Genomic DNA, 17,780 nt, shown 5'->3' with positions numbered 1-17,780 from the left:
TTCTCCAGGCAAGAACACTGGAGTGAGTTGCCATTGCCTTCTCTGAAAATATACGTTAGGTTGGCCTAAAAAGTTCATTTGGATTTTCTCCTAATATCTTATGAAAACATCTGAATGAACTTTGAGCTAACTCTAATCTCTTATGGAAAATCTGAAGGAATGTTTTGATCACCTTCCAATACATTCATGTTAATTTTATACATATATTTTCCCCCAGCGTATTAAGGATTTTCTTCACGATATTATCCTCAGAATGGGTCTCTGCATCTCTTTTTATAAAACATGTTCATCATGTAGCTATGTTTCCTAGTTTGCTTCTGAAGAATAAAGAAGGAATTTAAACAAACTTGTGAAGACTTATAGTGTAATAGACATATAGTGTCTGGTATATAGTAAATTGTGTAATAAACAGGTAGTGTAATTTTCAGGAAATGTTTTAGGTTTGCAGTGAAATTGAATAGAAAATGCACATAGTTCCCAGCTTCTCCTCACTCCCTCCCCACACAGAGCCTCTTCTGCTGTAAATGTCCCCCATCAAAGTAGAACATTTTTTATAATTGAACCTACAGGGATATGTAATTATCATCCAAATTTCATAGTTTACATTAAGATTTACCCTTGGGGGCTTTACATGCTGTTGACTTGGACAAATGTTGGGATGTGTACCCATCGTTAGAGTATCATGTAGAGTAAGTAGTTTCATGCTCTAAAAATCCTCTGCACTCTGCCTGCCATCCCACCTTTCCCCTTAATTCCTGGCAACTACTGATCTTTTTATTCTCTCTCTATTTTTACCTACAGATCTAGAAAATGGCATACAGTTGGTAGCCTTTTCTCATTGGCTTCTTTTCCTTACAATATGGATTTAGGATTTCTCTATTTTTTTATGACTTGATAGCTTATTTGTTTAATTCATGAATAATATTCCACACTTTATCTTTTCACCTACTGAAGGACATTTTGGTTGATTCCAAGTTATAGAAACCATGAATAAAGTGCCATAAACATCCATTTACAGGTTTTCATGTGGACAGAAATGTTCCCTATTTGCTTTCAATAATTTTTTCATATCTATTTAAAAAAATGCTTTTATTCATACCCTTCAACAGCTTTTTTTAACATCTGATCTTTTTTAACAGATTATCATTTCTGGAATATATATCTTAGATTTAATAGAAAAATCATGGTTTCTATTTTTTAGACATATTTCATTTGTTATAGTCTGTAAATCCATGTTTTTAATAATTAGAAAACTTGGCATAAATAGTTTTGCAAATAAACAAAGCTGGCTTTTTGTAATAATATATTTGCATGGTTGAGAGGAACATGTGCTCATATATTAGAGAGTATTATGGCAGGTTCAGAGTGTTCTGTTTTGCAGAAGAAATGGAAAGCTGTAGTTATTTCATTTTATAGCACACACAGCATGGCTGTGCTATGATAGAAACTCTTTAATACCCACCACACTTCTGCCAGGTAGTCATCAGCTTCCTTTACATTTGAGTAAACATGAGACAAAGAGCAAAGCAAGGTCTTGAATAGTCAGAGGATTTTTTATTCCAGAGTCTATATTGTACTCACTGCAACACACTCCCTCTTTAATGAAGAAAACTTACAATTTTTAAAAGAAACATTTAAAAAATATGATCAGCAATTTTAGTAGTGTTATAGTCAGCATCACTTGTAAAGCAATGAAACTAACCATATAAGGACTTTACTTAACATCCATTTTTCCTTGATTGATTCCTCTTTTTGTCCTTGAAACTTCAGAGTATATACTATTTCTTAGGCTCCTGTCTTAGTGCAAGAGGTACAATTAGGAATGATCCAGGAAAAGAAGCTTCTATGGGGGATGAAGTTCATGTTCTAGTGATGGGTCATAGTGAATAGACAAGGTAAATTAGTAGAATATAGAGTATACTAGATAAACAAAAGGGCTAAGTAGAAATATAAGCAGGTATGGGGGGTAGTTTGGCAATACATGAACCATGAACTTCCAGATGCTCAAGCTGGTTTTAGAAAAGGCAGAGGAACCAGAGATCAAATTGCCAACATCTGCTGGATCATCAAAAAAGCAAGAGAGTTCCAGAAAACATCTATTTTTGCTTTATTGACTATGCCAAAGCCTTTGACTGTGTGGATCACAATCAACTGTGGAAAATTCTTCAAAAGATGGGAATACCAGACCACCTGACCTGCCCCTTGAGAAACCTATATGCAGGTCAGGAAGCAACAGTTAGAACTGGACATGGAACAGACTGGTTCCAAATAGGAAAAGGAGTACAACAAGACTCTATATTGTCACCCTGCTTATTTAACTTATTTGCAGAGTACATCATGAGAAACGCTGGGCTGGAAGAAGCACAAGCTGGAATCAAGATTGCCGGGAGAAATATCAATAACCTCAGGTATGCAGATGACACCACCCTTATGGCAGAAAGTGAAGAGGAACTAAAAAGCCTCTTGAGGAAAGTGAAAGAGGAGAGTGAAAAAATTGGCCTAAAGCTCAACATTCAGAAAATGAAGATCATGGCATCTGGTCCCATCACTTCATGGGAAATAGATGAGGAAACAGTGGAAAGAGTGTCAGGCTTTATTTTTTTGGACTCCAAAATCACTGCAGATGGTGATTGCAGCCATGAAATGAAAAGACACTTACTCCTTGGAAGGAAAGTTATGACCAACCTAGATAGCATATTCAAAAGCAGAGACATTACTTTGCCAACAAAGGTCTGTCTAGTAAAAGCTATGGCTTTTCAAGTGGTTACATATGGATGTGAGAGTTGGACTGTGAAGAAAGCTGAGTGCTGAAGAATTGATGCTTTTGAACTGTGGTGTTGGAGAAGACTCTTGAGAGTCCCTTGGACTGCAGGGAGATCCAACCAGTCCATTCTGAAGGAGATCAGCCCTGGGATTTCTTTGGAAGGAATGATGCTAAAGCTGACACTCCAGTACTTTGGCCACCTCATGAGAAGAGTTGACTCATTGGAAAAGACTCTGATGCTGGGAGGGATTGGGGGCAGGAGAAGAAGGGGACGACAGAGGATGAGATGGCTGGATGGCATCACGGACTCGATGGATATGAGTCTGAGTGAACTCCGGGAGTTGGTGATGGACAGGGAGGCCTGGCGTGCTGCAATTCATGGGTTCGCAAAGCATCCGACACGACTGAGCGACTGAACTGAACTGATAATGGGAGTAGTTAGCATTCTCATGGGGCAGGAAGCACAGAATTTTATACAGAATGTTCAGAAAACGTCCAATTAACAAGATAGTGTTGAAATATATCACTAAGATGAGGGAGTGAGCCTTGAAGTTATCAAACCAAAGAAAAGCTTAGGTCAAACAAAACTGTTAGCCGGAAATGCTCAAGGGACAACAAGGCATCCTTCGTGGCTGCAGTGCAGAGAGGTGGAACGCAGGAGAAAGAGGGGGAGGAGGAGGTAGGAAGGCAGAGGAGGGCAAGGGAAGAAGGAGAAGGAAGAGAAGGATACAGAGATTATGGTGACAAAGCTCGCGAGTGGGCCTGTGTGTTTACTTGTACATGTGGCAGCAAAGTGTAAAAGATCTTGCTGGCAATTTCAGATTATTTGGCTTTTACAGGGATGAAATGGGAAGTATTGGACAGTTTTAATGAGAAACAATGTGATTTCACTTACATTTTAAAGACTTGATCTAGTTTGTGTGTTGAGTTAGAATGCCGGGGTGATGACTGGAAAATGGGAGACCTATTAAGAACTACTGTAAAACTCAGTGTCCTCTGGATTATAGCAAATTTACAAAGCAGGTAGTGATTGGTCAGGCAATTTGGGTTGTAAGGAAAAGAAATTCATTGCAGTTATGTTAAATGGCCTTTCATGGAAATAAGGGAAGAGGAGCTGTGGCAGGGTTATAATAGATCTGGTGATGGCAGTGATGGGAGTTCATAGGTCTCCAGGAATGACCTGGCTACTTTCTCTTTCTTTGTGCCTTTTCCAATTAATATTAGATTATGTCATTAACCTCCTCTCTCTGTGTATTGTTTCTTTCACTCAGAATTTCTGCTTATTTATCATTTATCTTGTTTATGGCTGATTTTTAACACCTATAAACTCTTAGTGACAGATTTTCAACTTCCACTGAGTAAAGGCCTATTCTTATTTTCCTGCTAAAACTTTTAAGAGGTCAAAGTATTCTATGTACATCAGCAATGATCCCATAGTCTATTATTTTTTGGATTCACATCTCTTGCCTAATTTCTCTGGCAAAGGAATTAGATGGTGTTGTGTGCGACAAATGGTAATTTCCCAGGGCAGGCCTTCCAGTAGCAGTAAGGCAAGGGATGCTGTGACTACACAATTGTCAGGCATCATAATATATGCTCGTTGGTATTATCTTCATCCTCATATAAGGCATGAGGAAACTAAAGCTCTGAAAATGTCATGCAACTAGAACATTTTGCAGCCAAATCTCAAGTTTCTATCTGATGCCAAAAATGACACAGATTCTTCCATTCAGTCACATTGCCTTATATTTAGGAATGCAACTGGATACACAGCTTTCATTCATTCAAATAATTTATTGAGTAATACTGTGTGTAATGCACTAGGCTAGAAATAGATGAAAACAACAACAAAAACAAAGCCAAAAAAAAAAAAAAACACTACTGCCTTTCCCTGCAAGAATCATGGCATCTGTTAAAGAACCTTGCATTTCTTATACTTTAATAAATGCTGTGATATTTTTATAACAGGGTACTACAAGACCCCAGGAGGATGTGGCTTACTCTGCTGACATTTTACAGATGAAAGTGTGGAGGCAACTGGGAAAAGTTTTCCAAAAGGCATGGTGCTCATGTTGAGGTCATTGAGAAATTAGGTCTACTTACATCAAGGACAGTATCAGAATGTGCAAGAGGAGGAGAAAGAATGTCATCTTAATGGAACACATAGAAAATTGGCACACTTGGAGCTTAAGGTGGATGTTGAGAAATGTTAAGAGTTAGGCATAAAAATACAGGCAGAACAAGAATGTGGAGGTGTTGACTTAGTTCTGAATGCATGAAAGTCATTGAGGAAAGGATAATTTGACTAGATCCCTCTCTATCATTATAAATAGAGGTTTATCAATTTTACTACTTAAAAGTAGCTTTATTTATATTGATTTACTTATTGCTTCTATTTTATTGGTTTTTCATCTTTCTTACTTACTATTCTTTGCTTACATTTATTTGGTTTGCTGTTTTTTGGAGGGGGCCTTCTAAAGTAAGACACTTACATTATTAATTTTAGACCAACCTTTTTTCAGTGTAAACATTTAAAGCATATACACACACATACACACTTGGATGCTTTAAATGTTTTATGTGCAAGCAATAAAAACATTGGAAATATACTTATAGTTTTACATTCTAATTTTAGAATTTATAATTGCTATTTGCAGGAGATTTTACCCAACCATATTACTTTGCCAGCAAAGGTCCATCTAGTCAAAGCTATGGCTTTTCCAGCAGTCATGTATGGATGTGAGAGTTGGACTATAAAAAAGCTGAGTGCTACAGAATTGATGCTTTTGAACTGTGGTGCTAGAGAAGACTCTTGAGAGTTCCTTGGACTGCAAGGAGATCCAACCAGTCAATCCTAAAGGAAATCAGTCCTGAATATTCATTGGAAGGGCTGATGCTGAAGCTAAAGCTCCAATACTTTGTCACCTGTGGCAAAGAACTGACTCACTGGAAAAGACCCTGATGCTGGGAAAGATTGAAGACAGGAGGAGAAGAGGACAAAGGATGAGATGGCTGGATGGCATCACTGACTCGATGGACATGAATTTGGGCAGGCTCCAGAAGTTGGTGATGGACAGGGAAGCCTGGCGTGCTGGAGTCCATGGGATTTCAAAGAGTTGGACACGACTGAGCAGCTGAACTGAGTGAATTTCTAGATTAAATTACTAGAAGCCTAGCACTTTAAATTTCCCTATATTTATGTACTACATGATATAAGCATACAGATAAGGAAGATACATTTATTCATTAATACCTCAACTACTCTTATATATTCCTCCCATAATTATTTTAATTAATCATCATAACAACCCCAGTAGGTAGACAGTTTTCCCATGTGAGGGATGAGTAGACTATAGGTTACAGAGCTCAAGTAACTTCCTGAAAATTATACACAGACTAAATGATCGAATTATAATTCAAGCTTATGAAGTATAATACCAGTCCCTGTCATCTTCACTATTACCTTTGGGGACTGTTGAGAGGGTGATTAAAGAGTGTGAAATGAGCTTGAGTTGGCAAGAGTGAGTGGCAGACACAGTAATTTGTTTTCGAAAAGTTTCTGTTTACTAAATTATCAGAGAGACAATAAATCTGCATACAGATGTTAATAATATATGTGAATAATATATTGTGCAATAACCACAGAAGGATAATAAACAATAATTAACAGATGATGAGAAATAACATAATAATATAATAAATAGGCATATTTATGTACTTAGATCTGAAACCAGTCTTATTGCTTTACACACGGTTTCCCTCTATCATGTCTATGGTTAATGCTAAGCTACCACATACAGCTTCTTAGATTGTGTAATAAATACTTTGGGGGCACTTTTACATTAACACTCTGTGAATAGACCCCACCAGCTTTGCGTGAAACTTTGTCATCAAATTCCAATGCTAGCCCTTATCATGGAGAAGGCAATGGCAAACCACTCCAGTACTCTTGCCTGGAAAATCCCATGGACGGAGGAGCCTGGTGGGCTGCAGTCCATGGGGTCCCGAAGAATCGGACATGACTGAGCGACTTCACTTTCACTTTTCACTTTCATGCATTGGAGAAGGAAATGGCAACCCACTCCAGGGTTCTTCCTGGAGAATTCCAGAGACAGTGGGCCCCCATCTATGGGGTCACACACAGTCATACACGATTGAAGCGACTTAGCAGCAGCAGCAGCCCTTATCATAAATATCAAAGCATGGAATTATTTTTAAAACACTTTCCTCTAAAAAACACATCATTCATGATTATTTTGAAAGATTATATTATGTGCCCAATCAATATAAGAAAAAAAAATAAAAGTAATTGAAGACAGTACAATTTTAGCAGGTAAGATAGTTTGAAAGACATTCAAAATGACAATCCTCTTTTTTAGGCCTAGAGATTAGAAGGTCTGGGCAGGTGTCTGAGAGGGGTACTATGAGAGAGGGTCACAGCAGGGATAGCCTTTCAACTCCACGAATTCTCATTTTCTTTCTTAAAAAAAGATGATTTTGTTAGAATGATGAAACAGTGGTGGTCAGTGTTTGCAACTATCCGTTTACTGCCCTCTTCTCTGTCTCAACCAAACTTCAGTCAGACTTCTGTGCTCCCTACAGGTCGCTGACTCTGGAGCACACCCCCTTACCAGCTTTTCCTTAAGCGGGGTGGAGCACACCTCCTTACCAGCTTTTCCTTAAGTGGGGTGGAGCACACCCCCTTTCCAGCTTTTTCTAAAGATACACTGACCACAGTAAGATGTGTTTCCCATCGGACTCCACAGGTCATTACCATGTGGCTGTCCAAATTGTCCTGAAAAGTATCTGTCAATTTTTGCTTATCCCTTCTTGTTCAACTTTGTCTTTTAAAGCCTTTATCCATTTGATTTGAGACCAGGACATATTTCTGAAGTTGGAGCACGCTTCCTATGATAGACAACCTGCACTGCAGGAAATCACTGGGAGGGGAAGATCCCCTGGAGAAGGAAATGGCAACCCACTCCAGTGTTCTTGCCTGGGGAATCCCATGGACAGCGGAGGCTGGTGGGCTACAGTTCATGGGGTCTCAAGAGTCAGACCTGACTGAGTGACTAACCAACCAACCAACCTTAGGACAAAAGTCATACTTCTGGATGCAGTCTCCCCTAATCTAAGTCTGGATTTGTTTTTAACTGAACAATCTAAATCTGAGTTCTACCCTATCCAGCATAAGAATACAAGCTTTGTGTCTACTCCAAGCCTTGACTTATTAGCAGATGCCATTGCTTTGCTTTCTAACTTCCTTTCTGAGCATTTCTTGGATTTTAATATATCTCTCTCTTCCAGCTCATCAGTGTTTTGTATAGTATATTTTTCCTCAAAGAGAACAAAATACTCTTTTTCCTTAAAGGAGAAACTCATTCACTTTTTTAAAAAATTAATCCTCTCTGGAAGATTTGTATTTTTACAGTAGACTATAATAAGACACTAGAAATGGAAGGGAAACATTGAGTTAAGAATGTGTCCTCACTTCTTCCAAATATGGCAAAAGATAACATACTGCTATAATTAATTGCAAATATTGGTAAAAACAGTGAGCAAACAGTGTCCTAAAAGTTTAAAAAATAAAATAGTGGAGGAGGAACAAAAAGCAATGTGTTTTTTTTGTTTGTTTGTTTCCTTAATTAACTTTCACCATAAAATAATTTATACCCCATAAATACAAAAGGACTAAAAACTTTAAGTAAGGAAGAAATAGTCCTGTGTTTCATAATTTCTTCTAATTCACCCTAAGAAGGCAAACAAAGTTTTCTAGAATAGTGCCTATGATACTATTGCATAATGAGAGGCAAATATCATTCATTATACATTTGTCCAAACTCAGAATGTACAACTCTGAGACTGAGTGCTACTGTACGCCACAGGCTTTGGGTGATAAGGATGTGTCAGTGTTGGTTCATTGACTGTGATGCGTGTGCCCCTCTCAGGATGCTGATAATGGAGGAGGCTGCATATCTGGGGGAGTACTTAAAATTGCTTTAAAAGAGTCTGAAAGAATAAAGCAAAGTAACAAAAGACTCAATATCAGTGACAGAAGCAAAATACTATGCTGCCCACTTGGTGAAATAAAGGTGCTCCCTCAGAGGCTGTTGGAGACTACACCCACCTGCATGAGTAGAATCTCTTCTGTATGTAAGCTTGTCACACTTGAAACTAAAGCACTAAAATGACTACTGTGTTATCTATTATGGCAAATTTATCAAGTCGTTTCTAGAAATCTTGCAAGATGTGGGAAATCATGTCAGTTATTGTTCCTTGGATCCAATTTTAATAGAATGCAAAGCTTGCTTTTACATTTTATTAGATGTTTATTTTTACATGTCATAAACTTTTGTGTTGGGAAAAAAAAAAACAGGAGAATTATTCTGTCCCTCCCTTTCTATATTTTTTCCCTCCGAATTCTCCCACGATACTATCAAAGAATGAGAGTATATTAGTGATTGAGACAGAATGAAAGATGTCATGATGAGCAAACAAAAAGTATTGTAAGTATATTTTGAATTAAAATATAAAAAGAAGGGACCATATGCTAATGTAAGACTTTTCAATATGGCTATAGCAAATATTAATATTTATAATGTTTTTGTCTGCCCAAAGCATGCTTCCTCTAAACTGATTTTGTTCATTTAAAAATTTATATGATCAATCTTATATTTGTTTTTATGATTGAATGAAGACATATGGAGAAGATATATGTTTACTTTACCTCAAGCTATATTTGTAAAGTTATTGTATTATTAATACTTACTACAGGTTGGCAAGACTAATACAGAAAATAGTGAATTAAATGCTTTCTTGTAAAGCCCAAAAGAAACTCTTAAAGATATGTGTGTTAACATCTCAATCCTTTGTTTTCTTAGTGATGGTGGATTTTGTCTGTTAGGATGACTAGCCACACAGATTCATCCTTATTGGGATAATAATGGAAGCTTTTATCCAAAATACAAGAGGGTTATATTTAGGACTTTGTAGTGTTGTAGAATGCTTGTAAATGTTATAGAATTTCCATTTACTAGAACACAGTTGAGACACTCATGGGAAAACAGTAGTGAAATGGATTTCAGTAATCAATCAACTAAGTAATTCAATGTGAAACCCAAAGACACTGAAGCTGCAGGTTCTATTTTATACCTGCAGAATATTTTTTTCTTCTTTTTTCCTTCATACTAAAGCCATGGTTTTTATTCCCACTGTGCAGATACTATATATACATGGAAATTTTTATTTTGCACCAGCAGTTTTCATATTTAGACATTGCCCTTTACACTGATGGTCGTATCTTCCATTCTCAGTGACTATAAAAACTTCTTACTGAAATCACTGTCCTCTCTCTGAGGATTGTGGGTAGTGTTTATCTAACATATTATCCCTAGTTGCAACTCCACCCAAACATATCATATTCTTTTTCCCATCCACTACAGACAGGGCTTCATGAGCAATGGCCCTTTCTTAGAAGGACTCTGCACTCGATGAAAGGGGTTTCCCTGGTGGTTCAGTCATAAAGAATTAACCTGCAACTCAAGAGATGCAGGTCTGATGCCTGGGTCAGGAGGGTCCCCTGCAGGAGAAAATGGCAACCCACTCCAGTAATCTTGCCTGGAAAATTGCATGAACAGAGGAGCCTGGAGGGCTCTAGCCATCTTTAAATTGTTAACAATGTTTGAACAGTAGGCCCAATAGTTTCAGTTTTACTGGGTCTCACAAAATTTAAAAAAAAAATCATTCTGAGGGTATTAGACAATTTTGACTAATGAAAATTCTATCCTCACTGTTTTTCTCAAAAATTCTCCATGCAAAAATTCATGTTTAGAAAATACTAAACAAAAATACTCTCCAGAATTCTATGCTGCATTTTCAACTTCTATGTGTATATCCTTGCACTTGCCTAATTGGGCTCCTAGAAACTTCAATACAAGGCCTCATGTATTCCAACATAATGTTTTAATTCATATTGTCATCAGTCTACAATGCTTCTTAACCTATTTCTGTGTCCAAGTCTGTCAAATATAGTCCTAAATGATACCTTCTTAATGTATCTATATCTGATTCCCATGCTGAAGATCTGTCTCCTTGATCCCAATTTTCCAGCAACAGGAATCATTGCATATCAATGTTATCATTGCATTAGAATATCTATTAGTGATTGCATTTTACACTAGGATTTTCTAAATATGGGAGGCCTTATTTCTTGCTTTTACACAGCTTAGCTCACCTCGAAGCATAGATGAAGAATCCAGGTTGTTTCTATCTTGCATCTCTGCTTTCTGGAAAACTTCAGTGACTTAAGTTTTGTGGCAGAAAAGAGAGAAAATGAATGGCTGCAGAATATTTTTTTTTTTTTAAGTCAAGACTTGGAAGTGGCTTATATCACTTTCACTCAAAACTTACTGGTCAGTGTTGGGTCATTTGGTCCTCAATATGATTGATGAAGACTTCCTATATTCCTAGGAAGGGGAAATGATATGATTAATTCATGCCACATTCACCTCTCCCAAACTTGATCTGGGAGAATATATATAATTCACTGTTCATTCTTCTGCAGTACCTAGGCCAAATCTTAGGATTGGAGGACTTGCTATTTGTTGACTGGATGATTCAGTGTATCTACAATGCTCAGTTCAGTTCAGTTCAGTAGATCCAGTCATAACAGACTCTTTGTGACCCCATGGACTGCAGCATGCCAGGCTTCCCTGTCCATCACCAACTCCCAGAGTGAATCAAACTCATGTCCATTGAATCAGTGATGTATTACAATCATGTCATCTCTGCCGTCCCCTTCTCCTACCACTTCAATCATTCCCAGCATCAGAGCCTTTTCAAATGAGTCAGCTCTTTGCATCAGGTGGCCAAAGTACTTGAGTTTCAGCTTCAGCATCAGTCCTTCCAATGAATATTTAGGACTGATTTCTTTTAGGATGGACTGGTTGGATACCCTTGCAGTCCAAGGGACTCTCAAGAGTCTTCTCCAATACCACAATTCAAAAGCATCAATTATTTGGCACTCAGCTGTCTTTATGATCCAACCCTCAGATCCATACATGACTGCTGGAAAAAAACTATGCTTTGACTAGGTGGACATTTGTTGAAAAGTAATGTTTCTGCTTTTTAATATGCTGTCTAGGTTGGCCATAGCTTTTCTTAGAAGGAGTAAGCATCTTTTAATTTCATGTGGATGTTGACCATCTACAGTGATTTTGGAGCCAAAAATAAATAAATAAATAAAGTCTGTCACTGTTTCCATTGTTTCCCAATCTAGGCTATGAAGTTATGGGACTGGATACCATGATCTTAGTTTTCTGAAGGTTGAGTTTAAAGACAACTACTTCACTCTTTTCTTTCACTTTCATCAAGATACTCTTTAGTTCTTCCTCACTTTCTGGCGTAAAGGTGGTGTCAACTCCATAGCTGAGGTTATTGATATTTCTCCTGCAGTCTTGATTCCAGATTGTTCTTCATTCAGCCCAGCACTTTTCATGATGTACTCTTCATATAAGTTAAATAAGCAGGGTGACAATGTACAGCCTTGATGTACTCCTTTCCTAATCTGGAACCAGTCTGTTGTTCCATGTCCAGTTCTAACTGTTGCTTCTTGACCTGCATATAGATTTCTCAGGAGGCAGGTAAGGCAATCAGGTATTCCCATCTCTTGAAGAATTTTCTGCAGTTTGCTGTGATCCACACAGTCAGAGGCTTTGGCCTAGTCAGTAAAGCAGAAGTAATATTTTTCTGGAATTCTTTTGCTTTTTCTATGATCCAATGGATGTCGGCAATTTGATCTCTGGTTCCTCTGACTTTCTAAATATCTAGCTTGAAAATCTGGAATTTCACAGTTCACGTAATGTTGAATTCTGGCTTGGAGAATTTTGACCATTAATTTGCTAGCGTGTGAAATGAGTGCATGAGATGAGTGCAATTGTGTGGTAGTTTGAGCATTCTTTGGCATTGCCTTTCTTTGGGATTGGAATGAAAACTGACCTTTTCCAGTCCTGTGGCCACTGCTGAGTTTTCCAAATTTGTTGGCATATTGAGTGCAGCACTTTCACAGCACCATCTTTCAGGATTTGAAATAGCTCAACTGGAAATATATCATCTCCACTACCTTTATTTGTAGTGATGCTTTCTAAGGTCCACTTTACTCTGCTTTCCAGGATGTCTGGCTCTAGGTGAGTAATCACACCATCATGGTTATCTGGGTCATGAAGATCTTTTTTGTATAGTTCCTCTGTGTATTCTTTCCATTTCTTTTTAAATTTCTGCTTCTGTTAGGTCCATACAATTTCTGTCCTTTATAGAGCCCATCTTTGCATGAAATGTTACTTTGGTATCTCTAATTTTCTTAAAGAGATCTCTAGTTTTTCCCACTCTATTGTTTTCCTTTATTTCTTTACACTGATCACTGAGGAGGGCTTTCTTATCTCTCCCTGCTGTTCTTTGGAACTCTGCATTCAAATGGATATATTTTTCCTTTTCTCCTTTGTCTTTCATGTCTTTTCTTTTCTCAGCTATTTGTAAGGTCTCCTTGGATAACCATTTTGCCTTTTGCATTTCTTTTTCTTGGGGAGGGTCTTGATCCCTGTCTCCAGTACAATGTCAGGAATCTCTGTTCATAATTCTTCAGGCACTCTGTCTATCATATCTAATCCCTTGAATCTACTTCTCACTTCCACTGTATAATCGTAAGGGATTTGATTTAGGTCATACCTGAATGGTCTAGTGGCTTTCCCACTTTCTTCAATTTAAGTCTGAATTTGGCAATATGGAATTCATGTTCTGAGCCATAGTAGCTCCCGGTCTTATTTTTGCTGACTGTATAGAGCTTCTCCATCTTCGGGCACAAAGAATATAATCAATCTAGTTTTGGTATTGACCATCTGGTGATGTCCATGTGTAGAGTATTCTCTTAAGTGTTGGAAGAGGGTGTTTCCTATGACCAGTACGTTCTCTTGGCAAAACTCTGTTAGCCTTTGCCCTGCTTCATTTTGTACTCCAAGGCCAAATTTTCCAGTTAATCCAGGAAGGTCTTGACTTCTTACTTTTGCATTCCAATTCCTTATAAACAAAAGGACATCTTTTTTGGATGTTGGTTCTAAAAGGTCTTGTAGGTCTTCAGAGAACCATTCAACTTTAGCTTCTTCCTTACTGGTCAGGACGTAGACTTGGATTACTGTGATATGGGATGGTTTGCCTTGGAAACAAACAGAGATCATTCTGTCATTTTTGAGCTTGTACCCAAGTACTGCATTTTGGACTCTTTTGTTGACTATGATGGCTACTCCACTTCTTCTAAGGGGTTCTTACCCACAATAGGAGATATAATGGTTATCTGAATTAAATCACCCATTCCAGTCCATTTTAGTTTAGTGATTCCTAAAATGTCAATGCTCACTCTTGTCATCTCCCATTTGACCACTTAGTCCTGACAAGACGTGGCCCACTGTCCACAGAATGGCAAACCACTTCAGTTTCTTGCCTTGACAGCTTCATGAAGCATATGAAAAGGCAAAAGGCAGGACACTGCAAGATGAATTCCCCACATTGGTAGGTGCCCAATATTGTTACTGAAGATCAGTGGAGAAATTACTCCAGAAAGAATGAAGAGAAGGAACCAAAGCAAAAACAGTGCTAAGGGTCCTGAAATGTTCATCATTTATGCTTACTTTGCCAAACTCACTGCTTGAAATATATTAATAGCACTTCAAAGCAATCATTCCTAAATTAAAAAAAAAGTTTAATAAAAGAAATAGAAAAAGTTTTGAAAGATAAAAGGAAGCATCATCCTTGGAATTATATTTTGTCTGTATCTGAGAAATTACGCAATTTGGATTTAAAATGCACTTACTGTTTTCTGTGGCAATATTTATTTCTTTAGAAGAGAAGAAAATTAGTAAAAAGGGTTCAGTTCAGTTTAGTTCAGTTCAATCACTCAGTCATGTCTGACTCTTTGCAACCCCATGAATTGCAGCATGGCGGGCCTCCCTGTCCATCACCAACTCCCGGAGTTCGCTCAGATTCATGTCCATCGAGTCAGTGATGCCATCCAGCCATCTCATCCTCTGTTGTCCCCTTCTCCTTCTGTCCCCAATCCCTCCCAGCATCAGAGTCTTTTCCAGTGAGTCAATTCTTCCCATGAGGTGGCCAAAGTACTGGAGTTTCAGCTTTAGCATCATTCCTTCCAAAGAAATCCCAGGGCTGATCTCCTTCAGAATGGACTGGTTGGATCTCCTTGCAGTCCAAGGGACTTTCAAGAGTCTTCTCCAAAGCCACAGTTCAAACACACCAATTCTTTGGCACTCAGCCTTCTTCACAGTCCAACTCTCACATCCATACACGACTACTGGAAAAACCATAGCCTTGACTAGACGGACCTTAGTTGGCAAAGTAATGTCTCTGCTTTTGAATATGCTATCTAGGTTGGTCATAGCTTTCCTTCCAAGGAGTAAGCGTCTTTTAATTTCATGGCTGCAGTCACCATCTTCAGTGACTTTGGAGCCCCCAAAAATAAAGTCTGATGCTGTTTCCACTGTTTCCCCATCTATTTCCCATGAAGTGATGGGACCGGATACCATGATCTTCGTTTTCTGAATGTTGAACTTTAAGCCAACATTTTCACTCCTCTCTTTCACTTTCATCAAGAGGCTTTTAGTTCCTCTTTGCTTTCTGCCATAAGGGTGGTGTCATCTGCATATCTGAGGTTATTGGTATTTCTCCCAGCAGTCTTGATTCCAGCTTGTGCTTCTTCCAGTCCAGCGTTTCTCATGATGTACTCTGCATGGGTAGATGGACCTAACTAAAGCAAGCAAGTATCTTATGAGTTACTGGAATAATTTATACAGGATGTAAGATAAGATGAAGTAGTAAATATTGAGACCTGGTCCACTAGGTAAAGTAAGTAAAATATGAATTTGTGCTGAAAATAGTGTGAAAAGAAAAGACTAATAAAGTATATTGTATTGATTATTCACTAAGTATACCGGAAACACCACAGCCTCAGTATTCACCATGTACTCACTACATGTGAGGAACATGAGATACTCCTAATACTTGATGTTTAAAATCATCCCCCTTGTGGCATCTATTTTTTTCCTGAAGTGTCTTTTATTCGAGATACACAAACAACATACATGCTAGATGGCCCATTACATTAAATGCAGGTGTGTGTGTCCCTGCCTGTCTCTGATAAATACAGTATATGTGTTAGTCCCAGGTACCTTCCATCATTGAGCCTCCTTACTTGGTCCTCAAATTCAACCCTTATCACCGCACTGCCAGGAGGAAAGCTGGCATATGAAACAGAAGGAGAGAAAAAGTAGATGACCTATGGATATTGTGCAAAGCATGATTTATCTAGTGTGGTCCTTCACTCTATTTTCAATCTATGATGACCTTACCCATTTCTTTAGTTTTAGATGTATTTTCTTATATTAAAGAAGAAAGGAGACCCTGGGAATCTGGGGCTCTACAATAATGCCATTTAGAAATATTGCAAGAACTAGCAAAATATTGAGAAAAAGTGCCCAGTGAATTTTAAGAAGTTAATAAAGAGTGGGGTCTTGAGTATCAAATGAAAAACAGAACAATATATCAAATGCATAGGTCAAAAGCATTTCTGAGGAGGTCAACAGATATTTCCATGGCCTGGTGATGCTAACAAACTGATTGAAGTGAAAAGAATGAGAATAAATATAAATGTGTCTTTTGAGGAATCTAGCATATAGGGTGGAGGAATTGGGTGGTGCTTGAAGGGAACAGGAAGCAGAGGGAAGGTGGTCATCAACTGATATTAGTAAAATAATAGAATAGCCTGGGCTAAGGATGAGAACTCCTCATAATTTTACATCAGTAAAATACTTAAAATGGAAATGTTTGAGATCAACTGCTGTATGTAAATTACTGCCTGCCACTTACTGAGAGATTAAGAAGGACATATTGAGGGCCTTCTTTTAAAAAGCTACTCTGTATATTTGATTATGGCTTCTGAGCTGAAGAGAAACATCAACTGAGGCTCAATTTTTTTTCCTCATAACTGTCACTTAATGTAGTCCTGACTTAGCAGGTCTGAGTTTTATCAGCTCCAGAATAGGCAGATTCAAGATCCTTAGAACTTTAAGTCTCTTTTCTAACAAGATCACAGCTTCAATCATGAACTTCCCCTGCAGTGCAGTCACATGGCAGTTGCTTAAGGATACATAATGCATTAGAGGGTGAGATCTCTCCCCACTAGACGAATGGTCATGGAGGATGCGTCAAGCTGTGTCTAGCATAAGCCAACTCTCTGCTCTTCTTTTTTTATAATTTCAAAATGTCACTATGTGTGAGAAACCATATTAAAAACAAACAAACAAACAAACAACTCCAGTACTTTGGCCATCTGATGCGAAGAGCTGACTCATTTGAAAAGACCCTGATGCTGGGAAAGATTGAGGGCAGGAGGAGAAGGGGATTACAGGGGATGAGATGGTTGGATGGCATCACCGACTCGGTGGACATGGGTTTAGGTGAACTCTGGGAGTTGGTGATGGACAGGGAAGCCTGGCATATTGCGGTTCATGGGGTCGCAAAGAGTCAGATACGACTGAGCGACTGAACTGGACTGTCAGATGTTCGGGTGTTACACACCTTCAGTGCTCTCAAGACTCTGAGAGATAATATGTTGTTCTTGAACAAAAATTGCTCTTCCTGTGGTTGTTTCTGATATCTGACAGACCAGTTTGAGTGCTGGGACCCACATTTCAAACTTCACATGAAGTCAGTCAAGACATGTGTTCTGATATCTCATTGTGTTTGGTGCCTTGTCACTCAATCAATTCAGTTCAGTTCAGTTGCTCAGTCGTGTCTGACTCTTTGCAATCCCATGGACCAAAGCATGCCAGTCTTCCCTGTCCATCATCAACTCCAGGAGCTTACTCAAACTTAACGTCCATCCAGTCAGTGACGCCATCCAACCATCTCATCCTCTGTTGTCCCCTTCTCCTCCTGCCTTCAGTCTTCCCCAGAA

Source organism: Ovis aries, chromosome 23, assembly GCF_016772045.2.
Source record: "Ovis aries strain OAR_USU_Benz2616 breed Rambouillet chromosome 23, ARS-UI_Ramb_v3.0, whole genome shotgun sequence".
Classification (NCBI taxonomy): domain Eukaryota; kingdom Metazoa; phylum Chordata; class Mammalia; order Artiodactyla; family Bovidae; genus Ovis; species Ovis aries.
The sequence above is the reverse complement of the archived record's forward strand: the minus strand, read 5'-3'. Positions refer to the sequence as shown.